Below are 15,408 nucleotides of genomic sequence, written 5' to 3' on the forward strand. Positions count from 1 at the left end.
CAGAGGGGCCTGGAGAGATTATGTTAATGACAAAAATGCTAACAGATGACACTTAACTTTTCTTCTTGACATTCCAGAGTGAACTTGGGTATTTTAATCAGATGTTAGGAAAATTTAAAAAGGGAAGCAAGAATATTCTGACTGCTTTTCAAAATTGTTTTCTCACATCATCTCACCCCAGCCAGGATTCAATCAGTGCTGTGACAAGTCCTGCCGGACCATGCCCCAGACTCAGCATTCTCCACTGAGGTGTGTGAAGAAGAGGCTCTGACTCCTGAGAAAATGAGAAATACCCCTTTCTACCAGGAGAACTGAAGCAACCGTTGGAAGGGGAAGATTGAATTCTAGTACAGTGTAAGAAACGGATTTGGGAACAGATGATATATACTACATTTTTTCAAATGAACTCCAATTTACAGAAAGGTTATAAATATAGTACCAAGAATTTTGTTCCAGAACTGTACGAGAATAATTTGCCAAATCGATGTCCCCTAATTCCTAATACTTTATTCTGCCACCTAACCACAGTGTAACCCTCAGATTTAGGAAATTAACACGGATACTTTAGTACTATCACCGAACATTCAGACCCCACTCACGTTTCACCAAAATAGCCAAAAGACCAGCTGAGTTGTAGAGTGCCCCCCCAGTTTGGTTTTGTCAGCTGTTTCCTCATGGTTAAATTCAGCTTGTGAATCTTTGGCAGGAATCACACAGAAGCGAAGCTTTGTTCTTCTCATTGTGTCCTATCAGGTGGGTATTTTAATTTGTCCCATTACTGATAATAGTCATTCTGATCATTTGGTTAAGTTCTTATCTGCCAACTGGTTTGATGTACAGCTCTTCTTCTTCTTTTTTTTAAAATAATGAATAGCATTTTGTTGGAAGGTTTTTTGAAATGGTGTAAATGTCCCCATTTCTAATCAAACCTGTAATTTACTCATTTATTCATTTACATCATTATGGACTCATGTTTCCATTTTATTAGTGGTTTGTAATCTCTTACTATTATTCTTTCTTTTGATGGTCAGATTGTCCCAGGTTTGTCCTCAGCAGCCCCTTCAAGCTGACTCCTGTGTCCACTTGACAAGGCCCCTCCATTCTTTGAGCACTTTCTTGCTTTCTGATACAAAACATATTCCAGATTTCTCTTGTGTGTTCCAAGCCCAGCCCTGAACCAGCCATTTCTCCAGGTTCCTTGGTTCCTTCCAGGGCAGGATGGTACGTACATGCTAGGCTGCTCCTTGCTATTGGGTAGTCTTGCTCCCAGGTGGACAGAACTCATTTGTTATCTTCCCACTCTGGAGTCAGAAGTCCTTGGGCTGTGTTCCTTCTGGAGGCGCTAGGAGAGGGTCCTTTTCCTTGTCTTTTCCAGCTCCCAGAAGATGCCTGCATGTCTTTGCTTGTGGCCCCTTCTACCATTTTCAGAGCCTGCAGCACAGCATCTTCAGTTCTCTCTGTTTGTCTGACCTCTGTTTCTCTTGTCCATCTCCACCTCTGACTCTGACCCTCCGGCCTTCCAGTATAACCACGACGGCCCACCCAGATAACCCACGATGATCTTTCCATCTTAAAACACTTAACTATCACACCTGCAAAGTCCTTTTGCCCTGTGGGTAACACATCCACAGGTTTGCTGCATTAGACTGTGAACATTTTGGGGGTGGGAAGTCCATAATTCCACATTCCACAATATGTATGCACATCCATACATGCTTATTTCTATTTCTACATACATATTTTGAAAAGCATGAATTTACTTGGTTACCTCCCATTCCAATCCAACAACTACAGTGTTCATTCCAGATTTCTCTCTGTTTCAATATTTGCAACTCTCTTTGCCAACAGTAAGAAACCCAGCTCCCAGTATCCTTAATAGGTTACTTATTTGACTTATCGCCTCTGTGTAACCAGTGTCCTGTTCCATTTCCGTCCTCTTACCCATGGAAGAACGGCCTCCCCCTCGGCCTGGACTCTGATACGTTACACCTGGCTGCCTTCCCACAGGGTCGCCCTTCTTCCCAACCTGGACTCTGCCCCCCTCGCCAGGCTGCCCCCTGCAGGAACACCATCCTCAGCAGGAACGTCACCCTGCTCAGGCTCTGCCAACCCTAGCTAACACCCTTCAAACCCTGCTGGGGTCCCACAGCCATCCTGGCTTTCCCTTGTGGGTGTTCTGTCCCACTCAATGGCTTTAGGAGCAAATTGTTGAAGTGGGGCAGGAGGGGGGAGAAAAGAAAGAAAAGCCCAGATGACATTTTTAAGAAGGAGGAAGGGTACTGAAATCCTAAGCCAAACAAGGGTGGGAAAGGCGGAAGGCGGCGGGGAGGGGCGGGGGTGAGGCAGGAGTACAGAGTAAGGGACTTGAGGCTTGAAGGAATACTGGTTACTGGAACTGGTCCCTGTTCTTGGACCTGTTTGCATATTTGAGGAGCCGACTCATATTTTTCTGGGCTGAGAAGGCTGCCACCAGCCTGGAGCCTCATCAAACCACTTTTTATTAAAAAACCACCCTTTGGCTCCTGATGTTTTTTATGCTGATTAAGAACACTGACTTGGCTAAATGAACAAGAGGGCTGATTGTGGCTCTGTCTCTTGAAGCAGAAGAAGCTTTTGATCAAGTTAAGTGGGAGTTTATGTTTGAGGTACTTTAAAAAATGAAATTTGCAGATAAGCTTATGAACTGAATTTGAACTTCATTCCAAGCTCATTGAACAGAAATGTTTCAGATCCTTTTAATCTGGGAAAAGGCCATCACAGTTGCCCTTTTAATCCCTTATTTTTCTTTAAGATAAAGTTCCTTCTCACGTTGCTTATCATTTACCTACTTACTGAGAAGGGCACTTCAAAAATAAACTCTCAACTTTAAAAATGTTTGCATTTTCTGAGATGAGGGACACCGTGGCTCAGGTGCCTTCTCCCTTCCCCCCAACATCCAGACCAAGGACGCTGTCCGGGGGTGGCTAGAGGGGACGGTTTCCTCAGTGCCAACCTGGGGTCACACTGGGCTTCATGATGTGGGTCTGTCGGTTGGTTGCACAGAAAGCAGAAGCATGTGGGTTCCACTCTCAGTTCCTCCTCTAGCTTCTGAGTGAATTTAGGTGAGTCATTTAATTTCCACACTCGGCCTGCCCTGTTCGCCATATGGAGCTAATGATACTCCCCCACGTATCTCCCAGGGATGTCGTAAGGGCTGATGAATGTACAGGGCGGTCAACCATTGCATATGTGTGATGAGCTATGCGAAGTGAGCCCGTGAGCCCAGAGACCTCTTCAAATTAGAGCTGATCTTTCCCTTCAGGAATGAGCCGTGCTTATGGTGCTAGTAGTTTTTGGCCATTCTTCTGTTTGTCTTATGAATTCAACTCATGCTATTATTTATTATATACATGATACTATGCTTGGTTCAACGCAGATGAAGTCATCCACTTTAACATTATCTGTGTACTTCCTATGTGCCTGGCACTCTCTGTGTTAGAATTAAAACCTAAGTAAAAACCAAATTGCGAGAAGGTCAGAAAATGTGAAGTATTTATGAGGAAATTCTGATGATTTATTTGTTTGACTAGAGCAGCGGTTCTCAACCTGTGGGTCGCGACCCCTTTGGGGTCGAACGACCCTTTCACAGGGGTCACCTAAGACCATCGGAAAACACATATATAATTACATATTGTTTTTGTGATTGCTCACTATGCTTTAATTATGTTCAATTTGTAACAATGAAATTGGGGGTCACCACAACATGAGGAACTGCATTAAAGGGTCGCGGCATTAGGAAGGTTGAGAACCACTGGAATAGAGGCTTCTCCTTTTATGGTAAAACTTACCCGCGGGAGCTGAGCTCCAGTTTCCTGAGGACTTGTGAAAGCCACAGCTGGAAAGGTAGGACTCCTCACGAGCCAACTGCTCCCCGGCGTATCCTCCACACAGGGAAGGTGAGTCAGGCTGTACATGAACTGAAAACTAAACTGAAAGGAGTACCCCACACCCTGAGAAACCCTCGCTTATGCATGAGCGGAAAGCATTTCTGTTCGCAGCACACCCCGCTGGTGGGGGTGACCGCGGCCTTCGCTGACTTGATGTTTGAACGAGCCGCGGCAGGGACGCTCTGGGCTTTCATAGCAAGCAGAGCTGACAGCTACGTTCAACATGCCAAGGGGAAAAACACACACACACACACACAATAACACTACACGGAGTGGGAAATATTGAGGGTTTGGCAACTTTGTTTCCAGTTGTTGGGCTTGGCTCTGAGTAGGGCTTCTGGTTGGCTGCTGTAGGGGAACTTTTGGACTATTTTCGACAGAACAGGCCACATGAAATTTCGAATTCTACTTCAGTCTTGCTTGGCTCTAGGGCCCTGACCTGGCTGCCTTCTGTCCCCTGTGCTGCAGCGTGTCATTACTGAGTGTAGCTGGATACACCGGGCCCTCCCTCAGAGCCTGTTCCAGGAGCGTCCCCTCCAAGGGGTGACCCGCCCCAGTAAGCTCTTCTCAATACTGTGGCGGCTGCTATAGTTTCTGGAGGAGAATCATGATTTTTCTCTTCTAAAACTGTGTCATAACTATGTGTCAACATCCAAGGCACCACTAAACCCTTAAGTCAGACACTAGATAACATTTGGCAGGATTGCAACATTTAAGATTCCTGCGTATTTCTAACATGTATCCCAGTGGAAGAACCAGGGAAAATGTTACCCGTTCTCTGAGCAACTCCCTTGGTTTGATCCCCAAACTCTACTTTCTCCTCCTCAGTTAAGGAGAAAGGATGTAGCAATTTGAAGGATCTCCTCGGGATTTCAATAGAATCCTTGAAGCGTCGAGTTCTCAAAATAATAATTCTTATATCTTTATGTGTTGTAACCTCAGGCACTGAAACACCCCACAGGCCGGTGGTCTTGCCCTTTGGTGTTCACATTCCTTGGCCTCCTAAGCAAGAAGAAAGACTTTGGGCCATGTGAGGTTGACTCTGTGGTGTGCTTGAAGGTTGGAGTTGACGGATGTCTATTTTTTAGTAGGAGTCCTGAGCTTTAGGAAAATGGAATTTTAGCCAGGGCATGGCTTTGCTTTTGAAATGGATTTTCGTTTCTTCAGGCTCAAGGCCAATTGCCTTGGGAACCATTAAAAATGGAAGAATAATGATAAGAGAGGGAACATCTGCATGCAGATGGGGGTCAAGAAAGAGCCAGGATGGTAGCGTGTTCTGACTTTGTCACCGATTCACTGTTCAGTGAGCTGTTTCACAAGTCAATTTGTTTCACAACTCAACTTCTCTCTGTCAAATCAGGATGCTGCTGACATTCCTCACCCAGGTGGTATGGCAAGAGGACTGGGAGTGTGGGGTCTGGAGGCAGATTGCTTTGTTTGGATTCTAACTTCACCATTTCTAACTGTGTGGCTTTGGGCAAGTTATTTGACATGTGTCTGTGACTCAGTTTTTTCATCTATACGATGAGGATAATGATAGTACCTACTTCTTAGTACCTACTTCTGTGAGGAATACATGTTATGCTATAGGTAAAAAGCCTGGCACATAGTATTCAATCAGCATTAGTATTTGTGATAGTTAACTTACCTGCAGGTATATTGATGATTATTATACTCTACCCAGAGATACTGAGGTCCAAAGAAGTAGAAAAATAAACACAAATAGTTTGCCTTGCGTCTACTTAAGAAATAAAAACAAGACTAAAAAAACAACACCCCAAATATTTTGTATAAGAGCCAAGATTTCAAGAACTTTTGCAAATCTGGATTCACTGAAAATATTGCACAACTATCTCCATGCGATGTCAGTAAACATTTAAGGAACCAGCACGCAGAGTGACACAAGGTCAAGGAGCAAAGTGGGAGGTCCCTGCCTCTGTCCCTGCGTCGCATCCGGGGTGATGCCAAGGCATTTGCAGGATCTCCAGCAACATCCTCATAACAATTATTTTAGGTGGCATTTGGATTTTACAATCATTAATTAGTTACTTGGGCGAGGTGTAAATGATGTCACTCCCTGGGCTGGGTTAATTGAGTTGCAAATAAACAAATGCTTAGAGATGATGCATCTCGAAGTGTTCACTTACAGAGAAGGGGAAGCCCAAAGCAATAACCGGGTCTAGTCTTTCCTGCGCTGGCCCTTCTCCATCTATTCAGGAGTATTTTCTGCTTTTCCTCAACATCATCTTTCGCTTCTTCAGCCTCCCATGGTCCCAGCGCCATGATGTGCTCAGGCTCTTACTCATGTTGGTCACCTGGCAAAGCTTTCCTTTCTCATTCTCTCATTTATACTTGACTCATTCTTGAAGCACAGGCTTTCCTCTCCATGCATCTCTCCCTCATTATGCTGCTCCTATGGTTTCTCTCAGCATCTAGAAGAATTATATGGCCAAAATAAGGCTTCCATTTTTATTTTATATAGCCACAGCACCATGTTCCTGCAATAATGAACACATTGTGTCCCTTGTTGCATATGTGTTGAATGCCTACAATGTGGCACATCTGTGCTAGCAGCCAAATGTTATAAGTTGACATTATTCCTGTTTCATCGATTAAAGCAATGAGATTTTAAGATATTGAGTTATTTGCTCAAGGTCTCACAGCTAGTAAGTGACAAGGATGGCATTTAAATCTGGGTCTGTCCTTTTTCCACCTAGAAGAGAATCTCATGTGCTGAATGTGAACAAGTCATGGTGAGTAGATAGGAGGGGTAGGAAGGGCTTCTTAGAAGATCTGGAGATGAGCTTGGTAGAGGCATTAGAATTGGTTACTAGATTTAGTGGGTGATCGAGTGGGGGAGGGGTAGGCAGAGTGTTCAGAATTGAGGACCTAAATAGAGGCCAAAGGGAAGGTTCATGGCAGACCAGAGGGAAATGAGGCTGCAGAGGTGCGTGAGGGCTACATCTCTCTGAACTCCTGTCTTGTGGGGAGGCTTGTCTAAGGTTGGCCCAAGTGCTGGCCAGAGGCCTGGTGCCAGGGTGAGAGTTTCCCTAAGCAGCAGATAGAGAGACCTACAGGATGAACACCAGCTTTCCCCTTAGGCTGGAAGCAGGCCAAAGTGGGCTGCTTCCCCATCACCAACCCCAAGCACTGAGAGTGGGGCCAGACTGAGTCTCAGAAGCTAGGTGGACACAGAATGGAGTGGGGAGTCAAGAGTAATTGTGGGGGCAGAGCTTAGGTCCAAGGCACATTTGATGAATAGAGCTGGAGGGCTGGGGCTTGTTTGAAATAGCTTCCTGGGGTAAGGGTAGACCTGTGTGGCTTACAGGCACAGAATCTGGAAAGAGAAGATCATTAAGAGCCTTCGATGATTATATAGTCCTGCTCTGTATAACAACGTTCTGGCCAACGACAGACCACATGCACAAAGGTGGTACCATAAGATTATAATGGAACTGAAAAGTTGGTATCACCTAGTGATGTTGTAGCCGTCTTGATGTCATAGTACAACGCTTTATTCATGTGTTTGCAGTGATGCTGGTAAAAATAAACCTGCTGCACTGCCATTTGTATAAAAGTATAGCATATACAATTATGTACAGTACATAATACTTGGGAATGACAACAAATAATTATGTGACTGGCTTATGTATTTATTATACAGTATTAAAGGGTACAGTCTTTAAAGAGATCTCTCATCCCTCTGACCTCACAGTAAGCTGTTAGGGGTTGGGGTGGAGGTGGCGAGCAGCACTGTTGGTGAAAGAATCAGTTAAGAACCTCTGTAGTTGATTCTTTGGGAGCCTCTGTAGTTGATTCTTTGGGAGCCTCTGTAGTTGATTCCTTGGGAGCCTCTGTAGTTGATTCTTTGGGAGCCTCTGTAGTTGATTCTTTGGGAGCCTCTGTAGTTGATTCATTGGGAGCCTCTGTAGTTGATTCTTTGGGAGCCTCTGTAGTTGATTCTTTGGGAGCCTCTGTAGTTGATTCTTTGGGAGCCTCTGTAGTTGATTCTTTGGGAGCCTCTGTAGTTGATTCTTTGGGAGCCTCTGTAGTTGATTCATTGGGAGCCTCTGTAGTTGATTCATTGGGAGCCTCTGTAGTTGATTCTTTGGGAGCCTCTGTAGTTGATTCTTTGGGAGCTGCAGAGATATGGGTAGAATGTCCTTTCCCCAGAAATGGTCTCAGAGACTATGGAGCAAAACTGTCTAGGAGGAGCTCCGTTGAGTTCTCTAGAAGTTTCATGTTGTATGAGGGAGGGCTTCTCTGTGGCTGCTGAGGGATTCCCTTCCTTCCACAAATATTCATCTGTCCATTCATTGATTAATTATCTGTTGAGCATATAACACTGTGCCAAGTACTGCTCTGGGCACTGGGAACAGTGGGGCCCAAAACATCAAGGTCCCTGCATGCATGGAGATTTGTCCTAGTGTAGGAAACAGACTTGGAACAAATAAACACATAAATGAAGGTACACTAGTACATTTGAGAGAGATGACAGAAGGGTGTGATTTAGATTGCTATAAATGAGGAGGTATCTCTGAGGTACTGATATTTAAGCTGAGATCTGATGGTTGAGCAGGCGTTGATAAGGCAAAGCACAAGGGAAGAATATTCCAGGCCAAGAGAATAGTGTGTGCAAAATCTTTAAGGCAGCAAAGAATGTGTAGTTTCCAGAGAAACCAAGAAGGATGGTATGTTGTTGGAATTCAGTGAGCAAAGAAGAGAGGGCTGGAGAGTAGGCAGGGGCCCCGGGTAGGGATTTCCAGTTTTATCTTCCATTCAAGGGGAAGCCTTTAGAGAGAGCTAAACAGGGGAATGACATGAAGAATGGATGTTTAGCTCTGACTGCTGTGTGGAGAATGGATTGGAGGGTGAACGTGGGAAGAACATTTCAGAGGCTATTGCAGAGCCCAGGCAAGATATAGCATTCAGAAAGAGAGGAGGCAGTGATGATGAACAGATGACAGCAGATGCACAGTGTACATTAGTTTTCCCTTATTCATGGGGAATACGTTCAAGACTCACAGTGGATGCCTGAAAGTATGGATAGCACCAAACCCAATATACACTATGTTTTTCCTATGCATACATACCATAAAGTTTAATTTATAGTTTAGGCGCAGTGAGAGATTAATGAGAGTAACTTAATAAAATAGAGCAATTATAACAACATAGCAGTGTAATGAAAAGTTATGCAAATGCAATCTCTCTTCTGATAACTGATCTGATAACGAAGCCAGCTACTAACTGACTAATTACGGGGTGGATAGCACATAAAGGGGTGATTCAGGTCCTGGGTGGGACTGCATCAGATTTCATTGTGGTACTCGGAATGACGCAAAATTGAAAACATATGAATCGTGTTTTTTTTTTCCTGGAGTTTTCCGTTTAATATTTTCAGACTGCAGTTGATTGTGGGTAACCGAAACCATGGAAAGTAAAACCACGGATAAAGGATTGGGGGGTACTGTAGAGTATTTTCAAGGTAGAATCAATCCACAGGACTTCATGGTGTGCTCTAATCTCTGAAAAGGAAACGTTTCCAATTCCATGGAATGTGGAGAATTTATAACTACAGATTTGCTTTCCTGCCCAAGTGTCAATGAAGATGCTCATATTCTTTTCAGCATCTACCAAGAAAGAAAGCACCTTATGTGTCTTCTCCTGATCCCAGCAAATTAGCACATTAGGGTATGAGCAGTCAAATTTGGAGGAGCTGTGTGCTTTATTAATGTTCTCGTAGTGGCAGCCATTAATCTCTTGCCTGCCCCAGCTATGTTTATTTGTATAAGACTGCAGGCTGGATGCATTTCAGTAGATGTGTCTCCTTGGTGAGAGGGTCACAGAGGGACAGTGGGATATTATGTGAGCTGATATCAAAACCATACACACGGCACAAGGCAGACAGAGGCTGTATCTCTGTAGGGACTGCCTGGTGCTGCACGAATCTACTTGTGTTTTCAAAAGAGCATCTTTAAAAAAATTCTTTCTTTCTGGCAATATAACTTACTGGTAGTTTTTTTAAAAAATTAACTCATAATATTGTAGTACTACAAATAAATAGATGGCTTTAGATTTCAAAGGGTCTAAAAGTGAGGATATAAAAGAGAGATCTATAAAGAATTTCAACTTGTTAAATATGGACAGAGAGGTCTCTTGGTGAAATTGGTTATACATGTATTGCATTGAGGCTGTACCTTTTTATTTTTATTGAGGTAAAATTGATATACAACACTGTATTCAGTTTCAGGTGTGCAACATGATTCGATATTTGTATACATTGCAAAATGATCACCATAATAAGTCTAGTTAACATCCATCACTATACATAGTTACAGATTTTTTTAAGGCTATATTTATGAGAACATAAAAAAGTAAGAAGCAACAAAAATGCTTCTTCTTTCTAATCACTGCTCCTCCACCCATGTACAATTCAGGAAAATACTTCAAGAGGAAGAGCCGTAGGTCACCCCGCCCTTCTCTTTCTCTTCCTGATGTCTAGTGTCTTCACTGGGAGAGAGGGGAGCCGTTCTGGGGGAGTCTCCAGATAGGCCATGCGTGATAATGTTTCGCACGTTCTGAATTCAGAATATTGGGATGGCAGCAGAAGGAAAGTGAGAGGAATTCTAAAAACAAAGAAAGGCAAATATCTCTGCCTAGTCCTTTTGAGACTGGAGACAAAGATCTGGAAGCAGAAAACCAAAATGTACATGCAGAATGGTGAACAGTACCCTGGGAATCTTTAATGTCCCTAAGACCAACAGGGCCTGGGTTGGTTGGGTTTTTTTTTTTTTGCCTTCAAGTAGAAAGGGAAATAAAAGGGACTACAGGAGGAGAATGGAAGGTGGAGCCAAGGAGAAACAAGGAACATCAACTCACAGCTGGGATTTAACTATTTTTCTCAGCCTTTGTGGGTCTGAAAGGGGTAAACTAACCTTCCATTAGATATCTTCTTCTACAGCTAGACATCAAGGTACCTGTTGTAAATACCAGCAAATAATGGAGAGCTTAGTTGAACCTACATTAACATACAATTTACTGTTCGTGAACCATCAAGGGCCTTCTAGATAATTTTAAGAAAAAAATTTAGCCTTTTCTTGACCAGTGTGGTGCAGTAGAAGCAGAGTCAGTCTTCCTAGTTAAAAAAATATTACTTTAGATTTATCAGCTCTGTGAACTCCTACAAGTTCCTGCTATAATATAAATTTCATTAGCTTGGATTCACGGATAAATCAGCATGCAGTAGGCACTCTGTAAGTACTTGCCAACTGAAGTCATTTATATTTCTGAACCTTGGTTTGCTCCTATTAAAGAAGGAAATGTAATATCTGAAAGCGTTGTCATAAAAATAATGAATGCCATATTATAAAACATCTGGCCTGAGAAGACAGTCTGGTTAGAGAGAATCTTGGAATAATTTCAATTGTATTGCTGTCTCCAGGTATGGTTTGTTCTTGTCTCTCTCTTTCAAATTTTATATTTTGACTTGCTTTTACTAGTTTGTTCATGAAACTTTTGTCCTATCTTAGCACTGTTTTCAGATAAATTTTAGCTTTATTGGAGGATGCAAGCAATTCTTCATTAAAAACTATCAACCAGAAAGCAGAATCCTGCCACTGGGCAACCTCTTAATGATGTGCTAAAACAATATTTACATATAAATATTTTGTATTGTTCTTTGGGGATTTCTAGCTCATCTAAACAAGTGCTTTTAGACAAACACGATCCTTCAGCCAAGTCCTTTTATCTCCATGACTTCCTCTCTCCACAGTTTCTATTTTCTGGCCACCCTAAGTTGCTCTCAGTTCTTGAATAAACTACATTCTTTTAGGACCTTTAGGCTTAACATGTCTATTTCCTCTGCTTAGACTTCCCATCACCCTACCCAGTCCTTTAGGTCTCATTTCCAATGTCACATCTTCAAAGTTGCCTCTTTATGCTTTTCCAGAGTAGCTCATAAAACCCCATAATATCTGCGTTTCCTCTTTCCTAATACTAATCACACCTGTTATCACTTCATGACTCTTTCTCACTACACTGTGATCCTCAGGGTGGCAGAATCTTCTTTGCCTATCATCACATTGTTAGTGTCTGGCGCAAAGTAAACACTTCAAAATTTTCGTTGAATTGAGAGAGAACAAGGTAAAGCGGAGCCTCAAAAAACTCCGCACTGGCCTGGCTGGTGTGGCTCAGTGGTTGAGTGTCGACCCATGAACCAAGAGGTTGCTGGTGAAACGGGAATTTTTGGGGGTGAAAAAGACAGGTGTCAGGAAATTTTAGAAATTTTGGAAATTAAGAGGACCATGGAAGAAACACAGGGTAGCAGAGCAGCAGAAGGTATATTTCCATAGAATAGGAAAGCTGAAAAGCTGCAACAGGTACATTTCCATAGAATGACAGAGCTGGGAACAGCAAAAGGTCTATGTTTACAAAATAAAGAGAAGGAAGCCCTCATCCAGAAGGAGAAGGAGAAAGCCCAAAGGGAATAGGAAAACAATAAGGAAGGAGAGAGGTAGGGGAGAACTTCACATGTCCCATGTGAGGTTCGACCTTTGAGCCTAGGAGTTACCATAGTAAGCAGTCTAAAAGAATAGTGACCAATCAGAGGGGATATCAAGGCGCCAGGATCGGAAGCCTTTATAAGCCACTATGTTGGGGTCCAGCCCCAACAGGTCCAGGGGTTCCCCAAGGTATGGACGGAGTCCTCGAAGAAGGAATGACACGGAGGCAGCCTTCAGGTGATCATCATAGCCAGGTTCCTCTCTTTATTGTCCTTTTACATCTGTATTTATACTATCTGATCTTAATCCTATCCATTCTATTCCAAAGGTTAGGGCGTTTCTTATCTCCATTCCAAGGTTACTCTATTGTTCTATTAAGCTACAAGGAAGTAACTGAAGGAAATCATTCTAAGTAAAGATTATGTAGCTTAAGCGTGATTGTTTGTAGTTAAAGTAATTAACTACCTGCCTGGCACTTTAGTTAAGGGGTTTTACTGATAAAAATCCTCAACTGGGGAAACAACCTTTCTCCGGGAGGTGGTCCTGTTTAAAACACCTAGCGTTAAGAGGGGGAGCAAACATATTAAGAACAGTATGCCATATACGCCAGGTCCCTTGAAACATAAGCTATGCAGATGTTTCTTCCCTGCAGCGACTGCGTCAAACAGCAAGGGTGGATCGGCTTCCAGAACCACTAGAGCAGCAGTTCTCAACCTGTGGGTCGCTACCCCTTTGGGGGTTGAACAACCCTTTCACAGGGGTCACCTAAGACCATCAGAAAACACATATATGACTACATATTGTTTTTGTGATTAATCACTGCTTTAGTTATGTTCAATTTGTAACAATGAAAATACATCCTGCATATCAGATATTTACATTACGATTCATAACAGTAGCAAAATTACAGTTATGAAGTAGGAATGAAAATAATTTTATGGTTGGGGGTCACCACAACATGAGGAACTGTATTAAAGGGTTGCGGCATGAGGAAGGTTGAGAACCACTGCACTAGAGGCCCAGTGCATGAATTTGTGCACCAGTGGGGTCCCTTGGTGTGGCCTGAGGGGTCAGGCTGAAAATAGCTCTCCGACATCCCCTGAGGGGTCCTAGATTGTGAGAGGGACCCGGGGAGGGACTCGAGAGGTTGGCCAGCTGGGGAAGGACCATGGGAGGGCTCCAGGGAGTGTCCAACCTGTCTCGTTCAGTCCTAATCAGCCAGACCCCAGCAGCAAGCTAACCTACTGGTCAGAGCATCTGCCCCCTGGTGGTCAATGCACGTCATAGTGAGTGGTTGAGCGGCCTTAGCATATCATTAGCATATTACGCTTTGATTGGTTGAACGGCTGACTGGACGACCAGACACTTAGCATATTAGGTTTTTATTATATAGGATAGGGAAAAAGAACTCAGTGAGACCCTTTCCTTCTTCCCACGTGGGAGTCCATTCTGTGGGACTCGTTCCCTCTCCCCACGTGGGAGTCTGTACTTGTTCTTCAATAAATCTCCACCTTTGCTATACTATCCTCTGTCTGTGGATTCATTCTTTGACTCCAGTGGACAAAGAATCTGGGTTCCAGTCCAAAAATTCCATTTCACTGGTTTGATTTCCAGTTAGGGAACATGTCCAGGGTGCAGGCTCGATCCAATACCCAGTAGGGGACAGGAGGCAGCGAATCAATGTTTCTCTCTCATTGATGTTTCTATCTCTCCCTTCTTCTCTCTCTAAAAGTCAATAAAAATATAGTAAAAAAAATTTCAGCACTGGAACAGATCTCAAAGGTACAGTGATCTTATTTTCTCAACAAAAGGCAAAAAGTTATGTCTGATAAAGAATTTTGGTTTTGATTTGTTAGAATGCTTATATGAAAATTCTAATAAAACTGAAAATTAAATAATATTTAGTTGTGTACTTAATAATTTGCCTTTATAAAAATATTAAAGTTACTTGATATTATAATTATCAAGAAATATCTGGTATGAATGTTTCTTACACCTAAAGTAATCCAGAGTTCAATAAAAATAAAATCCTATGTAATGGGTTAATGTTTTTGAAATACCAAGTGAAGTATTTTTTATCCTGGTAATTCCTAGTTGTTCCACGTTACCTCACAGCTCTTGATTCTAGAGCCAGACAACCTGGGCTCAAATTCAGTTTCCAGCATGTAGTTCTTAGTTGACCTTAGGCAAGTTATTTAAATTCTCAATGCCACATTTTCTTTGTCTATTAACTAAGATAATAATAGTACCTGTAAATAGGACTATTTTGAAGATTAACTGAGATAATACATGCAAAATTATTAGAATGGTGCTGGGCACGTGCTTCTCAATAAATCTTATATTACTATCATGTCCTCATCCAGAGAGAGAAAGCAGGTACAGCTGAAAACAAAAGTCATTGCTTAGCTTTGCATTTTAAAACATTTTTAAAAGTCTGGAGTAGAGTGACATCAGCAAAAATAGCAGAGCAAAGACCTTCAAAAATTCCATGAAAGCAGTTAGAAAACTGGCAAAAGAATCAACTGTTTTTTCTTTTTCTTTTTGAATCCTGGAAATTAATCAAGGGCTGTAGCACCCCAGGGAACATTTATTCAAGAAACCAGCTGATTCTCAATAACAATGAACTTTGTGACATTTTAATTTGTTCTGTTCCTATGCCCCACTCCAGTTCTATGGTAGCCTGAGAGCCAATGGCCCACAATATGGTAAAAGCCAGCAGTGTGGTAGCCACTGGAAAGGGAAGAATAGGGTTGTGATTCCTTCCAAAGCTTCATTTACAGAGAACTGTCATTATTTGATCTGCATGATGGTTTTCTAGAAGAGAGTCATTTCAAGATGGTCTTTATTTAACTTGGAGCTCGCTTATTGCTACTGCAAAGGGTCATTACCCTTGAGACAGGGTGTTTGTTGATAACATTCAGAAGCAACTGTTTAACTTTGTGGCTGTCTGAAGTGGCAGATAATGGTTGGGGAAAACCATA

This window comes from Myotis nattereri, assembly GCF_964212035.1.
Source record: "Myotis nattereri genome assembly, chromosome: 6".
In the NCBI taxonomy this organism is placed as follows: Eukaryota; Metazoa; Chordata; class Mammalia; order Chiroptera; family Vespertilionidae; genus Myotis; species Myotis nattereri.